This window comes from Schistocerca gregaria, chromosome X, assembly GCF_023897955.1.
Source record: "Schistocerca gregaria isolate iqSchGreg1 chromosome X, iqSchGreg1.2, whole genome shotgun sequence".
NCBI lineage: Eukaryota > Metazoa > Arthropoda > Insecta > Orthoptera > Acrididae > Schistocerca > Schistocerca gregaria.
In genome coordinates this window covers 749,488,637-749,504,066 of record NC_064931.1, presented here as the reverse complement: position 1 = coordinate 749,504,066, position 15,430 = coordinate 749,488,637, and the positions used below count along the sequence as shown (strand labels likewise).

Sequence of the window (15,430 nt, the reverse complement as noted above, 5' to 3'; positions counted from 1 at the left end):
ATAGTACTGGTAGTTTGGTCGACATAAGTCATCAAAAAATGATAAGCAATTTTGTATACCCCGTGTTTCCTCAGTCTCAAATCATCCAAAAAGGGCTCTAATCTTAGCCGGCCGCTACCTTCTTAAATTCTTGAAATTTTTGAGGATATACTAGCAGCAACAGGCAAAAAAGCGATAGAATTGCAGATATCCTCTGATGGTTTCCATTACGGTGTGAACTGTACAGCGCGTCATATTTGTTTGTCAGTATAACAATACTGCTTAAAAACAACTTTATATGGTCTAATTCCTGGGTAAAATTTTCTGCGTCGGAAATGGCATAGCCTCTCTTCACCAAAGTCCGCAAGACTCCCGTGCATTGGTGTGGAAGATAACAGCTGGTTGCATGAAGCTAATGATCAGTATGAGAAGTGTTACGATATATACTATGCCCCAAAGTCCCATCGTCATTTCAGTGAAACAAAGCATCAAGGAAAGGAAGTTTTCCATCCTTTTCAACTTCCATCGAAATTTGATACTCGGATAGGGACAATTAAATTGATCTAAAAGACGATTCAAAGCACCAATCACGTGATGCTAGACCATAAAAAAGAATCATCAACGTACCTCAAAAACAGACAGGTTTGAGAAACGAAGTCCTGAGTGCCATGCGTTCAAAGTCTTCCACAAAAAGATTGGCTTATATTGGCCAAACTATCAACACTATGCAGGATCAATGTGTAGAACAACATCCTCTCACTCACTTGCTGCTGCCAGAGAAATTTACAATGGCAGAACACTGTCTTAATGAGTGATATAAAATGTTGTGTAATGTAAATGATAGCTTTTGCTTCCCGCTTCTGGGAGTGTGTTCTCAAGGAATCTATTGAAATTCGATAATCTTATAATATTATTACCAAGGATAATGGTTTCACTTTAAGTAATGTGTGGAATCCGATTTTATCAAACGGGAGCTTCACTTTAACGAGCAAATTCTTTTAATTAGTATCCTGCTAGCGATATACCGTTCTGTCAGTTTCTTCCTCTGTTGCGCTACTGGTTCATTTAGCCTGAGGGTAGCAACACTCCTGCTCGCGCTCATGTGGTGGGCTGGGGCTGTGCACAAAAGGAGCCACCAATCATGTTGGGAACTCAGTTTCGGCGAGATTGTGCATCAGCATACTCACCTAAAGATGGCAGCCAATTGGTCTTTTGAAATGTTGTGTCAAGATGACTACATTATCCGGCTGCAAGCTCGAGGAGAGTATCATCAGAGTGACATACACTTCCTACGCATCTCATTGGCTTTATCACAGACAGCATAAGTCATCCACAGAGTGCTTCTAGGAGTAATCACACTCCATATTAACTTTAAATGTGACATTCAAATTTAGCATGTTCAGTGTCTTGATTTCGAACATAAAGTTTTTGTTTGAATTCTGTTTTCGTGCTTTAAAAGACACAGTGGCATGTCTTCTACGCTTTGGACATTTGGCGTTTCATTCGACCCACAACCATTTGAGTTTCGTGTAATTTTCCTGGGTTAATGAAAACCTACATGTACATCGATAGCTACACTTCGGCGGCAGCTGATGGCGTGAGGTGGGAGGTACTTTTGGTACCAATATCACTTCTCCCATTCCTGTTCCATTCGCAAATGGCGGCTGGGAAGAAAGATGTCGGCATGCCTCCTTATCAGCTCTGGTTCCTCTGACTTTCCAGTTGTTGTCATTTCACGAAATTTATGTAGGAGGAATTAATATGTTGCTCAAAACTCTTGGAATGCACTCTCTGGAAATAACCGAGTGAGATAGCACAGGGGTAAGACACTGGACTCCTATGGAGTCTGGCAGTTCAATTCTGTTCTGGCCATCCATATGCAGGATTTTCGTTATTTCCCTGAATCGCTAAGGCAAATGCTGAGGTGGTTTCTTTGAAAGGACATGACCGACTTCTTTCCCCAGTCCGATCTAGAGTTTCGTTTCTAATAACCTGGTCGTCGACGGTACCTTAAACTTCATCCTTCTTCTTTCTTTTTGTTTTTTCTCGAAACTGTAGAAGTAAACCTCTCCGCCATGCTCGACGTCTCTTCCGTAGCGGCTGCTACTGGAGTTTATTGAGTATCTCCGTAATACTTTCGCACTTTCTGACGGAACATGTCGATCTTCTTTGTCTGCATTGCACATACAAGTGTGTTACGTCAGAAGCAGCGTATGAAGAGTACACGCCAGTTTCCTTCGGATCTTCTGTAGGGCGAACTGCTCCGACTAAATTTTGATGGTTGTCTAGGAATATTTGCTGAGGATTTTGGCGGAAAGTGCCCTCGATCACTGGTGGCTTATTACACCGTAATTGTAGTTGTTTCTTACTCACATTTATATTTGTATCTATAATGCAGTGAAAATATATGCACTGCATGCAAATGTCATCGGTGTCCGTTGTGTGTCTTGTTTAGAAACAAACTTGTTTCATTCACTCTAGGTACTTGCTGTTTACAACAGTAGTGGCCACTCTAATGTTTGTCCTCAAGTTTGTAATCAGAGTTGCTCGGTTGTGCCTCAGATCTGTTTTTCCGGAAGCCTTAGTTGGTTGCTGGACGCTGGGCGTTGCCAGTGATGTGCAGCAGTATCAAACTAACTGCAAAATGGTTCAAATGGGACTTAACTGCTGTGGTCATCAGTCCCCTAGAAATTAGAACTACTTAAACCTAACTAACCTAAGGGCGTCACACACATCCATGCCCCAGGCAGGATTCGAACCTGCGACCGCAGCGGTCAGGCGGTTCCAGACTGTAGCGCCTAGAACCGCTCGGCCACCTCGGCCGGCGCAACTAACTGCAATTAGTGTGTAATAAGCCACCGGTGATCGTAGGTCCTTCCCGCCAAAATCCTCAGAAAATATTCCTGCACAACCACCAAAATTTAGTCGGTGCAGTTCGACTTCGCTCTGAAGATCCAAAGGAAACTGGCGTGTTTTCTTCGTGTGTTGCTACTAACATAGCATCCTTGTATTTGAAATGGAAATAAAGAAGATCCAGGTGTTCGCTAAGGTTCACTGATGAATAACTGGATTAATACATCTCGAGTCCTCCTTCGGGAATGGGTGTGTCAAATGTTTTTTATTCCAGTCTTGGATCACAATATGAATTCTTTAGACGATGACCGGTTTCAGTCCGTAATGACCATCCTCACATCTATAATATACAAATATATACACCTAGTGAGCAGTGTGTCTTTCAACATAATACAGCAATACGTATCACAATATACTATCCTACAACCAGGAAGATGTACAGAAAATACCGTAAAACGTACTTTAGAACATGGTGTAAAAAAGGTACGTTTTACAGTATTTTCTGTACATCTCCCTGGTTGTATGATAGTATATTGTGATACGTATTGCTGTATTATGTTGAAAGACACACTGCTCACTAGGTGTATATATTTGTATATTATAGATGTAAGGATGGTCATTACTGACTGAAACCGGTCATCGTCTAAAGAATTCATATTGTGATCAAAGACTGGAATAAAAAACATTTGACAGTACTGAATGACTGTTTGTATTCGCGACCATGTCGCAGTTGGTGAAAATGGGTGTGTGTTGTTCTTAGCAGAAGTTAGTTTAAGTTACCTTAAGCAGTGTGTAAGACTAGGGACCGATGACCAGCAGTTTGGCTCCTTAGGCATTCACACACATTTGAATATCTCGGGTACGGGTTCACTTAATGAAACAGAAGAGCGACACAGCGATGCTGTGCTGAGTTGTTCCTGCAACCGCGTCACACTAATTTTGTCTCTGTTCATAGGTGCCTAGCAGAAACTGGGCGCTTCTGTGATATGGTTATTACTTGTCAAAACCTCTTTCACTGCTGTGGAGGCATTTTCGAAGAAGCAAAGGTAACTGGGGTAACAAGTCGAATAAAACATTATTACGAGTACAATACTACTGTGTAACGAGCTATGGGTCCCTTATACAGAAATACTAACAAAAAATATTTTCGCACGACCTACAGCATTTTGTTTGGCAACGGCCTTGCCGCAGTGGATACACCGGTTCCCGTAAGATCACCGAAGTTAAGCACAGTCGGGCTTGGCCGGCACTTGGATGGGTGACCATCCAGGCCGCCATGCACTGTTGCCATTTTTAGGGGAGCACTCAGCCTCGTGATGCCAATTGAGGAGCTACTCGACCGATTAGTAGCGGCCTCGGTCAAGAATACCATCGTAACGACCGGGAGAGCAGAGTGCTGACCACACGCCCCTCCTATCCGCATCCTCCTCTGAGGATGACACGGCGGTCGGATGATCCCGATGGGCCACTTGTGGCATAAAGACGGAGTGCTTTACAGTATTTTGTTAGGGGAGTTCTGGTACACCCTGCATAATTTCAGTGTAGATGCGAGTGTACTACCTTAGTGGTAAAGTTCATGTGACGCTATTCTTTGTATCTTCTCTGTCTCCACTGTAAATGCAAGTGGGCTACATTAGTAGCAGTATTCACGTACCGACGTGCCCTATTCACACGAAGAGAAAATATTTGCACGTCATAAATGCGAGTTAGAGCGTAGCGACTGAAAGTGTGGGTCGAAATACAGCGCGTTCGTCGCTGTGTGGTGTAAGTCCACAGAAAGACGTGGAAGCTGATGCATAGGTGGGCCGAGATAATGACGGCAGTGTGTGGTGATGGCGCGTGAAGGCCGCGCCGCAATTCGTGTTCCTCGGCGCGGAGCTGTCGGAGGCGGGCAGTTTTTCCGCGCGCCTCTCAGATGTCTCGCCACAGTGGACATTCGAGGAAGCTGGCTTTCCGACAAAAAACGGACAAGTGTAGAACATTCCTGCTGCCAGACGTAGGAGCGACGGCATAAAAAGGGGCGCTGCTGCCGGAGAAATCCAGACGCGAGCTGCGAGCCAGGAGCCAGCAGCCAGGAGTCCGCACCTCGGCCGCAGCGCTTTGTTCGTATCCCGTCTCACTCAAAGTCCCTCCGCCTCAAGCAGCAGGCAGCCCCTACTGACACGTCAGGTGAATGTTCTTTGTCGGTCAGCAATCGTTATTCTCAACCATTTATCAGCCACTCCCAGATACAGGCTACTTCCACACTCCTCCATACGTTACTAACTTCAACTTTTCGCAACCAACTGTGTCCTGTGTAATACGTCAAAGATCCGCCTCATTTGCGAAAAGTTACTGGTCTTTACCTAGGTTTCAGCTAGAGTAATCTAGCCTACGTCTACATCTACATCTACATGATTACTCTGCAATTCACATTTAAGTGCTTGGCAGAGGGTTCATCGAAGCACAATCATACCATCTCCCTACCATTCCACTCCCGAACAGCGCGCGGGAAAAACGAACACCTAAACCTTTCTGTTCGAGCTCTGATTTCTCTTATTTTACTTTGATGATCATTCCTACCTATAGTAGGTTGGGATCAACAAAATATTTTCGCATTCGGAAGAGAAAGTTGGTGACTGAAATTTCGTAAATAGATCTCGCCGCGACGAAAAACGTCTTTGCTTTAATGACTTCCATCCCAACTCGCGTGTCATATCCGCCACACTCTCTCCCCTATTAGGTGATAATACAAAACGTGATGCCCTTTTTTGCACCCTTTCGATGTCCTCCGTCAATCCCACCTGGTAAGGATCCCACACCGCGCAGCAATATTCTAACAGAGGACGAACGAGTGTAGTGTAAGCTGTCTCTTTAGTGGACTTGTTGCATCTTCTAAGTGTCCTGCCAATGAAACGCAACCTTTGGCTCGCCTTCCCGACAATATTATCTATGTGGTCCTTCCAACTGAAGTTGCTCGTAATTTTAACACCCAGGTACTTAGTTGAATTGACAGCCTTGAGAATTGTACTATTTATCGAGTAATCGAATTCCAACGGATTTCTTTTGGAACTCATGTGGATCACCTCACACTTTTCGTTATTTAGCGTCAACTTCCACTTGCCACACCATACAGCAATCTTTTCTAAATCGCTTTACAACTTATACTGGTCTTTGGATGACCTTACTAGATGGTAAATTACAGCATCATCTGCGAACAACCTAAGAGAACTGCTCAGATTGTCACCAAGGTCATTTATATAGATCAGGAACAGCAGAGGTCCCAGGACGCGTCTCTGGGGAACACCTGATATCACTTCAGTTTTACTCGATGATTTGCCGTCTATTACTACGAACTGCGACCTTCCTGACAGGAAATCACGAATCCAGTCCCACAACTGAGACGATACCCGAAAGGCCCGCAGCTTGATTAGCAGTCGCTTGTGAGGAACGGTGTCAAAAGCTTTCAGGAAATCTAGTAATACGGAATCAACTTGAGATCCCCTGTCGATAGCGGCCATTACTTCGTGCGAATAAAGAGGTAGCTGCGTTGCACAAGAACGATGTTTTCTGAAACCATGCTGATTACGTATCAATAGATCATTCCCTTCGAGGTGATTCATAATGTTTGAACACAGTATATGCTCTTCAAAAGCATAAAATAAACTAATACATGCTAGAATAAGGCACGGTCAAACATAGAAAGCTAAAGTACCGTGGTACCTTGTCAAGCTACATTACTTACCATGTCAAGCTACGTTACTTAGCTGAACAACCGCCCCGGGCCCACTTCATGGAGAACGGTCGATTAGCCGCAGACGCTGCGTTTAGCTTGACATGATACCACGGTACTTCAGCTTTTTATGTTTGACCGTGCCATATTCTGGCATGTATTGGTTTATTTTATGCTTCTGAAGAAGGCTAGATCACTCTAGCTGATACCTGGGTAAAGACCAGTAACTTTTCCCAACTGAAGCGGATCTTTGACGTATTAGTCTATCACAGTTGCCGACAGGGCTGCAACATGTTAAACATTCTTGTGTCCTGTGTGTCTCTTTAGATCGTCAATCAAACTTCCGTTAGATCATCCTCTAGGTATTTTCTTATCAAGATGACTCCAACACAGGTTCGTCTTAGTCCACCACCCACTTTCATCTCGCTATACGTTTAGCCCATTTTAGGGTCGCAACCGCTTCTATCACGTCCTCAACGTCAGTCGTTTCTGTTAACCATTTGTTTGTTTTTCTATCGAGCTTGTTTTGCCGACATGCATCTCTCCATTGATGTTGAGAAACCATCAATTTTTTGAAATATCTGTGAATTTAAAGTCCCTGTTGTACACTCGTAATTTAATACACTGATTATAGGCTTTCCGTTCAAGGTACGTTGGCTGTTTATTTTTGAATATAGCATTGAGTTTGTCAAACGAAATCCAAGTCATCTTGAGGCGTAGCGCCATATACCGATCCTGCCTTCGAGGCGGTTAAGTGGGAGATGTGTCTCAGAGCTGGATAGTGACAGATGGTGACGCGAGACTGGACGCGCACGTAGTTTATGTATCAGCCGATAGAGGACAGTATTGGAAAGGGGACTGTGATTTAGTTTCGATTGTGCCTACTAGAGTGCACTAAAGTAATAGAATGTTTTTCATAAACTGTTCTAGTGTTTTCATAAAGTGTTATTATGTCTTTTTGTGTATGTAAAATGTTATAAATGTGTTTTAGCAGTACGGACGATGCGCGAGTGTCGTTTAAGGTTAATATGAAGATAATTGTTTAACGAGTTATGTAGTGGGATTTAGTGTGGGAACATTTCGAAGAAGTATGGATGTGGACAAAGGGGATTTTTGTAGAATAAATTTGTAAAGTAAGTTTATGGTAAAGGGAAAGTTAATTCATGTATAGATAACAATAGTAAATAACTTTATGCATAAACAAAACTTCAGCATATTAGGTAATTACGTCGGTAAAAAGTACAGTCGTTAGGTTTACTATTTTGCGATTGGTTATTGAAGAAAAGCGCGGACTGGCGCGAGAGAATGTTGTTTTGCTATTGGCTGTTGAGTAAACTGACCAATGGTAAAGCAATATTCTTCGCGCGCCTTTTTCTGCTGATGAGAGGAGCCTAGCCATGAAACAGTTCGGACGTGTGTAGTAGTAGTTCCGATGGAAATGATAAGTTACCGGGTCTAGCAGTGTTTCATACATCAAAAGTGTTGTAAAGTGACGGCATAATTATTCCGATGGGCGTGTAAAAATTTCGGAATTTTTAAGTGAATTCTGTGACGAGAGAAGACATAAATTCCACATGGCGTATCGAGCAGGTCGGTGGCTAAAAACTGTGACTGCATTAGGTACCGACAGACTTAATATTTGTCGAGCATTCTCAATCAAAAACAATCCGTATTTTTGTAGATATTACGTTTTCGGGAAATGCAACACCATAAACTTGCTAACATGAGTGAAAGGGATTGTGAGTGGCTGTCTTAAGACTAGCACGGCCTTGGCAGTGATACTTGTTCACCTAAGTTTCAGAATATATTAACTAAGGACAACATTTCCAACCTTTCATTTCGTGTGAATATTTTCTCCCGAAACGTAGATTAGTGACTGTATTTGCAGCCTGGTTCACGTCGAAATACAGTAGGTTTCACTCGGCTTCCCTGCTGATGATCTGCTGAGGCAATGTCCACAGGTTGGTGCAGGTTCGTCGTAAAGGCATAGACGGAAAGAACCGCGACGCCGCAGTCTGTACGCTCTTATTTATTCCTTTACAGGTATGTCCGCTTTTTTAAAAAATTTTACTATTTTCCTAGCTACATACTAGTATCTACTTGTTTTAAATCTCATAAGCTATCTACAGGGGTGCACAAAAATATGAAGACATCAAAAACACAAGAAGTTACGATGCTTAATACGACGGCTTTCAAAATAGCTTCCTGTCGTCTCGGAATGGATCAATATAAGTCCTGTATGGTTTTCAAGGGAATCTTACACCATTCTTACTGCAAAATTGTGGCAAGCTCAAGTAACGATGAAGGGAGTGGATAACCATCACGCACATTTCCCTCCAAAGGAGACCACAAAGGTTCAATAATATTAAAAACTGTAGCCACGGGAGATGCAACAGTTCATTCTCGACATCACAAAACCAGTCCTGGACGGTGAAAGCTGCGTGGAAAGGGGACCTGACGTCTTGGAACACGGCATCACAATTGGGGAACAAACAATGTCCCAGGGGTGGAGCTCATCGGACAAAATGGTCACATAATCCTTCGCTGTAATGCGGCCTTGCAGAGTACCCATGAGGCACATGGAGTACCACGATACGGCTGCCAAAATCATCACTGAACCCCCACCGTGTTTCATTCCTAGGATCTAAACTCGACCAGAAGTTGGAAACAATGCGCAACAGGACTCATCCGACCATATGAATTTCTTCCATAGCTCTATAGTCCAGGTTTTATGGGTTTGGCACCACGTTTTCCTGTTGCGGACATTTGCGTCACTGATGACTGGATTTGGAATTCGAGCTCGCCTGCAATTCACTGCTTACGTAGCTCTCTTAGTGCTATTTTGAGCCTATCGTCCTCTAATTTTTCGTCACAATCTTCTTAAACGAGTATCCATCACGCTCACTGAAAACACGCTTTCATCAGCGTTAAGACATAGCGGATGATATTTTTACGCTTTCCTGTATGCACTATAAATCTTCGATATGGTGCTCCTTGAAACACCAAACACTTCGGCTGCCTTGGTTACGGAAGCACCCACCGAACAAGCTCCAACAGTTTGCCCACGTTCGAATTCACTTCGCTCCGACATAACACACTCACAATTACACGGAACACTGTTCTGATCGTGCGTGACACTTGCAACGTATTGAAAACATTGCACAGGTGCCGTTCGTGTTAAAATATAACAGCGCAATCTGCAGGCTTGGCCAGCATCTACGTTTATGTTCAATCAGACGTTTCTCACGGTGTTCACATCTTTTTGTGCAAACCCTATATTTTTCTGTCTCTACCGAGACGCTACATGTTGAGATGCGTTACAATTTCTTATAAAAAAGTTTATTCATCTTTATTCAAGGTCCGTTATTTAGGTTACAGATACGGACACAAAGTTTTTATTTTCTTTTTCTTTTTTTTCTTTCAAGGCCTACTGGACATCACAGTAGGATGAGGTCGGTTGTACCTATTGTTCCACAATCGCTGATGGTTTGTTCTGAGTATTTTTGTGGGTTCCGTACATATATACCAACATCTATAATATGCGAATCACTGCCAACTGTGTGGCAGAGAATGCTTTTTATTGTATCATATATTACTGTTTCTACCCGTAGCATTCATGGATGACCGAGCGAGGTGGCGCAGTGGTTAGCACACTGGACTCGCATTCGGGAGGACGACGGTTCAATCCCGTCTCCGGCCATCCTGATTTAGGTTTTCTGTGATTTCTCTAAATCGTTTCAGGCAAATGCCGGGATGGTTCCTTTGAAAGGGCACGGCCGATTTCCTTCCCAATCCTCCCCTAACCCGAGCTTGCGCTCCGTCTCTAATGACCTCGATGTCGACGGGACGTTAAACACTAACCACTACACCACCACCACCATTCATGGATGAAGGGTGGGAACAACGATGTTGTTTGTCTATTTTCATCTTTGAGACTTTTAGGGGTTGTTGTTGTTGTTGTCTTCAGTCCTGAGACTGGTTTGATGCAGCTCTCCATGCTACTCTATCCTGTGCAAACTGCTTCATCTCCAAGTACCTACTACAACCTACATCCTTCTGAATCTGCTTCCTTCCCAATCCTCCCCTAACCCGAGCTTGCGCTCCATCTCTAATGACCTCGATGTCGACGGGACGTTAAACACTAACCACTACCACCACCACCACCATTCATGGATGAAGGGTGGGAACAACGATGTTGTTTGTCTATTTTCATCTTTGAGACTTTTAGGGGTTGTTGTTGTTGTTGTCTTCAGTCCTGAGACTGGTTTGATGCAGCTCTCCATGCTACTCTATCCTGTGCAAACTGCTTCATCTCCCAGTACCTACTACAACCTACATCCTTCTGAATCTGCTTAGTGTACTCATCTCTCGGTCTCCTTCTACGATTTTTACCCTCCACGCTGCCCTCCAATGCTAAATTTGTGATCCCTTTATGCCTCAAAACATGTCCTACCAACCGATCCCTTCTTCTAGTCAAGTTGTGCCACAAACTGCTCTTCTCCCCAATCCTATTCAATACCTCCTCATTAGTTACGTGATCTATCCACCTTATCTTCAGTATTCTTCTGTAGCACCACATTTTGAAAGCTTCTATTCTCTTTTTGTCCAAACTATTTATCGTCCATGTTTCACTTCCATACATGGCTACACTCCAAACAAATACTTTCAGAAACGACTTCCTGATACATAAATCTATATTCGATGTTAACAAATTTCTCTTCTTCAGCAACTCTTTCCTTGCCATTGCCAGTCTACATTTTATATCCTCTCTACTTCGACCATCATCAGTTATTTTACTTCCTAAATAGCAAATCTCCTTTACTACTTTAAGTGTCTCATTTCCTAATCTAATTCCCTCAGCATCACCCGATTTAATTTGACTACATTCCATTATCCTCGTTTTGCTTTTGTTAATGTTCATCTTATATCCTCCTTTCAAGACACTGTCCATTCCGTTCAACTGCTCTTCCAAGTCCTTTGCCGTCTCTGACAGAATTACAATGTCATCGGCGAACCTCAAAGTTTATACTTCGTCTCCATGAATTTTAATACCTACTCCAAATTTTTCTTTTGTTTCCTTTACTGCTTGCTCAACATACAGATTGAATAACATCGGGGAGAGGCTACAACCCTGTCTCACTCCTTTCCCAACCACTGCTTCCCTTTCATGCCCCTCGACTCTTATAACTGCCATCTGGTTTCTGTACAAATTATAAATAGCGTTTTGCTCCCTGTATTTTACCCCTGCCACCTTTAGAATTTGAAAAAGAGTATTCCAGTCAACATTGTCAAAAGCTTTCTCTAAGTCTACAAATGCTAGAAACGTAGGTTTGCCTTTTCTTAATCTTTCTTCTAAGATAAGTCGTAAGGTCAGTATTGCCTCACGTGTTCCAACATTTCTACGGAATCCAAACTGATCCTCCCCGAGGTCCGCATCTACCAGTTTTTCCATTCGTCTGTAAAGAATTCGCGTTAGTATTTTGCAGCCGTGGCTTATTAAACTGATAGTTCGGTAATTTTCACATCTGTCAACACCTGCTTTCTTTGGGATTGGAATTATTATATTCTTCTTGAAGTCTGTGGGTATTTCGCCTGTCTCATACATCTTGCTCACCAGCTGGTAGAGTTTTGTCAGGACTGGTTCTCCCAAGGCCGTCAGTAGTTCTAATGGAATGTTGTCTACTCCGGGGGCCTTGTTTCGACTCAGGTCTTTCAGTGCTCTGTCAAACTCATCACGCAGTATCGTATCTCCCATTTCGTCTTCATCTACATCCTCTTCCATTTCCATAATATTGTCCTCAAGTACATCGCCCTTGTATAAATCTTCTATATACTCCTTCCACCTTTCTGCCTTCCCTTCTTTGCTTAGAACTGGGTTGCCATCTGAGCTCGATATTCATACACGTGGTTCTCTTCTCTCCAAAGGTCTCTTTAATTTTCCTGTAGGCAGTATCTATCTTACCCCTAGTGAGATAAGCTTCTACATCCTTACATTTGTCCTCTAGCCATCCCTGTTTAGCCATTTTGCACTTCCTGTCGATCTCATTTTTGAGATGTTTGTATTCCTTTTTTTCTGCTTCATTTACTGCATTTTTATATTTTCTCCTTTTATCAATTAAATTCAATATTTCTTCTGTTACCCAAGGATTTCTAGCAGCCCTCGTCTTTGTACCTACTTTATCCTCTGCTGCCTTCACTACATCATCCCTCAGAGCTACCCATTCTTCTTCTACTGTATTTCTTTCCCCTATTCCTGTCAATTGTTCCCTTATGCTCTCCCTGAAACTCTGTACAACCTCTGGTTCTTTCAGTTTATCCAGGTCCCATCTCCTTAATTTCCCACATTTTTGCAGTTTCTTCAGTTTTAATCTACAGGTCATAAGCAATAGATTGTGGTCAGATTCCACATCTGCCCCTGGAAATGTCTTACAACTTAAAACCTGGTTCCTAAATCTCTGTCTTACCATTATATAATCTATCTGATACCTTTTAGTATCTCCAGGGTTCTTCCACGTATACAACCTTCTTTCATGATTCTTAAACCAAATGTTAGCTATGATTAAGTTGTGCTCTGTGCAAAATTCTACTAGGCGGCTTCCTCTTTCATTTCTTAGCCCCAATCCATATTCACCTACTATGTTTCCTTCTCTCCCTTTTCCTACACTCGAATTCCAGTCACCCATTACTATTAAATTTTCGTCTCCCTTCACTATCTGAATAATTTCTTTTATTTCATCGTACATTTCTTCAATTTCTTCATCATCTGCAGAGCTAGTTGGCATATACTTGTACTACTGTGGTAGGTGTGGGCTTCGTATCTATCTTGGCCACAATAATGCGTTCACTATGCTGTTTGTAGTAGCTTACCAGCATTCCTATTTTCCTATTCATTATTCAACCTACTCCTGCATTACCCCTATTTGATTTTGTGTTTATAACCCTGTATTCACCTGACCAAAAGTCTTGTTCCTCCTGCCACCGAACTTCACTAATTCCCACTATATCTAACTTTAACCTATCCATTTCCCTTTTTAAATTTTGTAACCTACCTGCCCGATTAAGGGATCTGACATTCCACGCTCCGATCCGTAGAACGCCAGTTTTCTTTCTCCTGATAACGACATCCTCCTGAGTAGTCCCCGCCCGGAGATCCGAATGGGGGACTATTTTACCTCCGGAATATTTTACCCAAGAGGATGCCATCATCATTTAATCATACAGTAAAGCTGCATGTCCTCGGGAAAAATTACGGCTGTAATTTCCCCTTGCTTAGGGGTAGATAAGGAAATAGTTGATGAATACTCGTACTTTCAGCTCCGAAATAAGTTCTTAGAGTTACCTAGGCATGTTTTCGCGAGTAACATAGCGCCTGTCTTCGAGTGTCTGCTAGTTAAGATTTCTCTAATCTCTCGCCAGTTAAACGAGCCTATGATGATTGCATTACTCTTCTTTGTATGCTGTAGATGTCCCTTATTAGCCTGATCTGATATGCGTCCGACACCTCTGAGCAGTTCAAAAAACTGTTCAAATGTGTGTGAAATCTTATGGGACTTTACTGTTAAGGTCATCAGTCCCTAAGCTTGAACACTACTTAACCTAAATTATCCTAAGGACAAACACACACACCCATGCCCGAGGGAGGACTCGAACCTCCGCCCTGGACCAGCCGCAAAGTCCATGACTGCAGCGCCTGAGACCGTTCGGCTAATCCCGCGCGGCTCCTCTGAGCAGTGTTAAGGTGTGAGCCATGCAAGTGTTTTGTATGCACTCTACTGTGTAGATAAATTGACTTTTCCCAGGATCCTACAACTGAATAGTAGCTTGCCATTTGCATTTCTTACGCATGGGCTTAAATGGTCATTACATTTCAGATACATGTACATTGTTACTCCTAAATATTTGTATGACATGACTGACTATAGTATAATATGATTAACATCGTAGTCACAGGACACCTTGCTTTTACGTTTCTTGAATGTCGAAACTTTGCATTTCTTTACATTAGGAGCTGTTTGCCAATATTTCTAGTAGCCTTTTGCATCATCTGTGGGAAGCCTGAGATTTCAAGTAATAATAACAGCCTAGTCATTAATGTATAACACGAACAACAACAGTACTGTCACATTACACTGGTACATGCCAGACATTACATCCATAATTTTATGTTAAGTCTTAAGGAAAGTAGTTCCTGTAAAACGAAAGCTCAAGTTTAGTGCCTAGTTTCTGGTGAGGTCGATGAAGACTGAGCTGTAACTTAGATGGACAAGAGTGAGGCTTGTTCCGCGGACTTCTTTGCTCCTCAGCGAGGCCGCTCACGCTTTAAGAAGGCTCATCCGCTCACGAAGCCATCTCTTGCCTTTCTTCTGCCCGTTTCTCTTCATTGACGTCTGTCGCTTATGTAGAAGAATTGATTTTAAGTATTATGCTGACAGTATAAGGAAAAACAAGAATCGGTCGCACAAGTCCCGCCACGGTCTCCCCAGGACGTCGCTAAGGTCACCGAACTCCACCCTTGTGCTCTCAGGTCCTTCAGGTGGGAACCTGCCTAGACCTTCCTGTCCTGTCTGTCACCTAGGCATCAGCTTACACTTCCTGCTGTGATTAAGTTGTTCAACAGAAACATACAATTAATTCTACAATAATTACTTGGTTAGTTAACTCATACAAACCAGAAGAAAAAAAGGACATCAGAAAAAGAAGAGAGCGAGAGAGATATCGTCAAATAATGATAGAACGGCAAGGAACACTTAGTTTTACTGAGCGGCAGCGTAGATAATCTCGTGGCTTGTAGATGATCGCACTTACGTACTTTCCAAGTATCAACCTTGTCTTTCCTCATCTACACAACCTGAAAGAAAAGTATATCATCCAGAAGAGAAGGAGGAA

General features: G+C 42.7%; 1 pseudogene; it reads left to right on the top strand.

Annotated features, from left to right (window-relative positions):
* Positions 1-4,004: 4,004 nt before the first annotated feature.
* Positions 4,005-4,122, top strand: LOC126299930 (5S ribosomal RNA; annotated as a pseudogene).
* Positions 4,123-15,430: the final 11,308 nt, after the last annotated feature.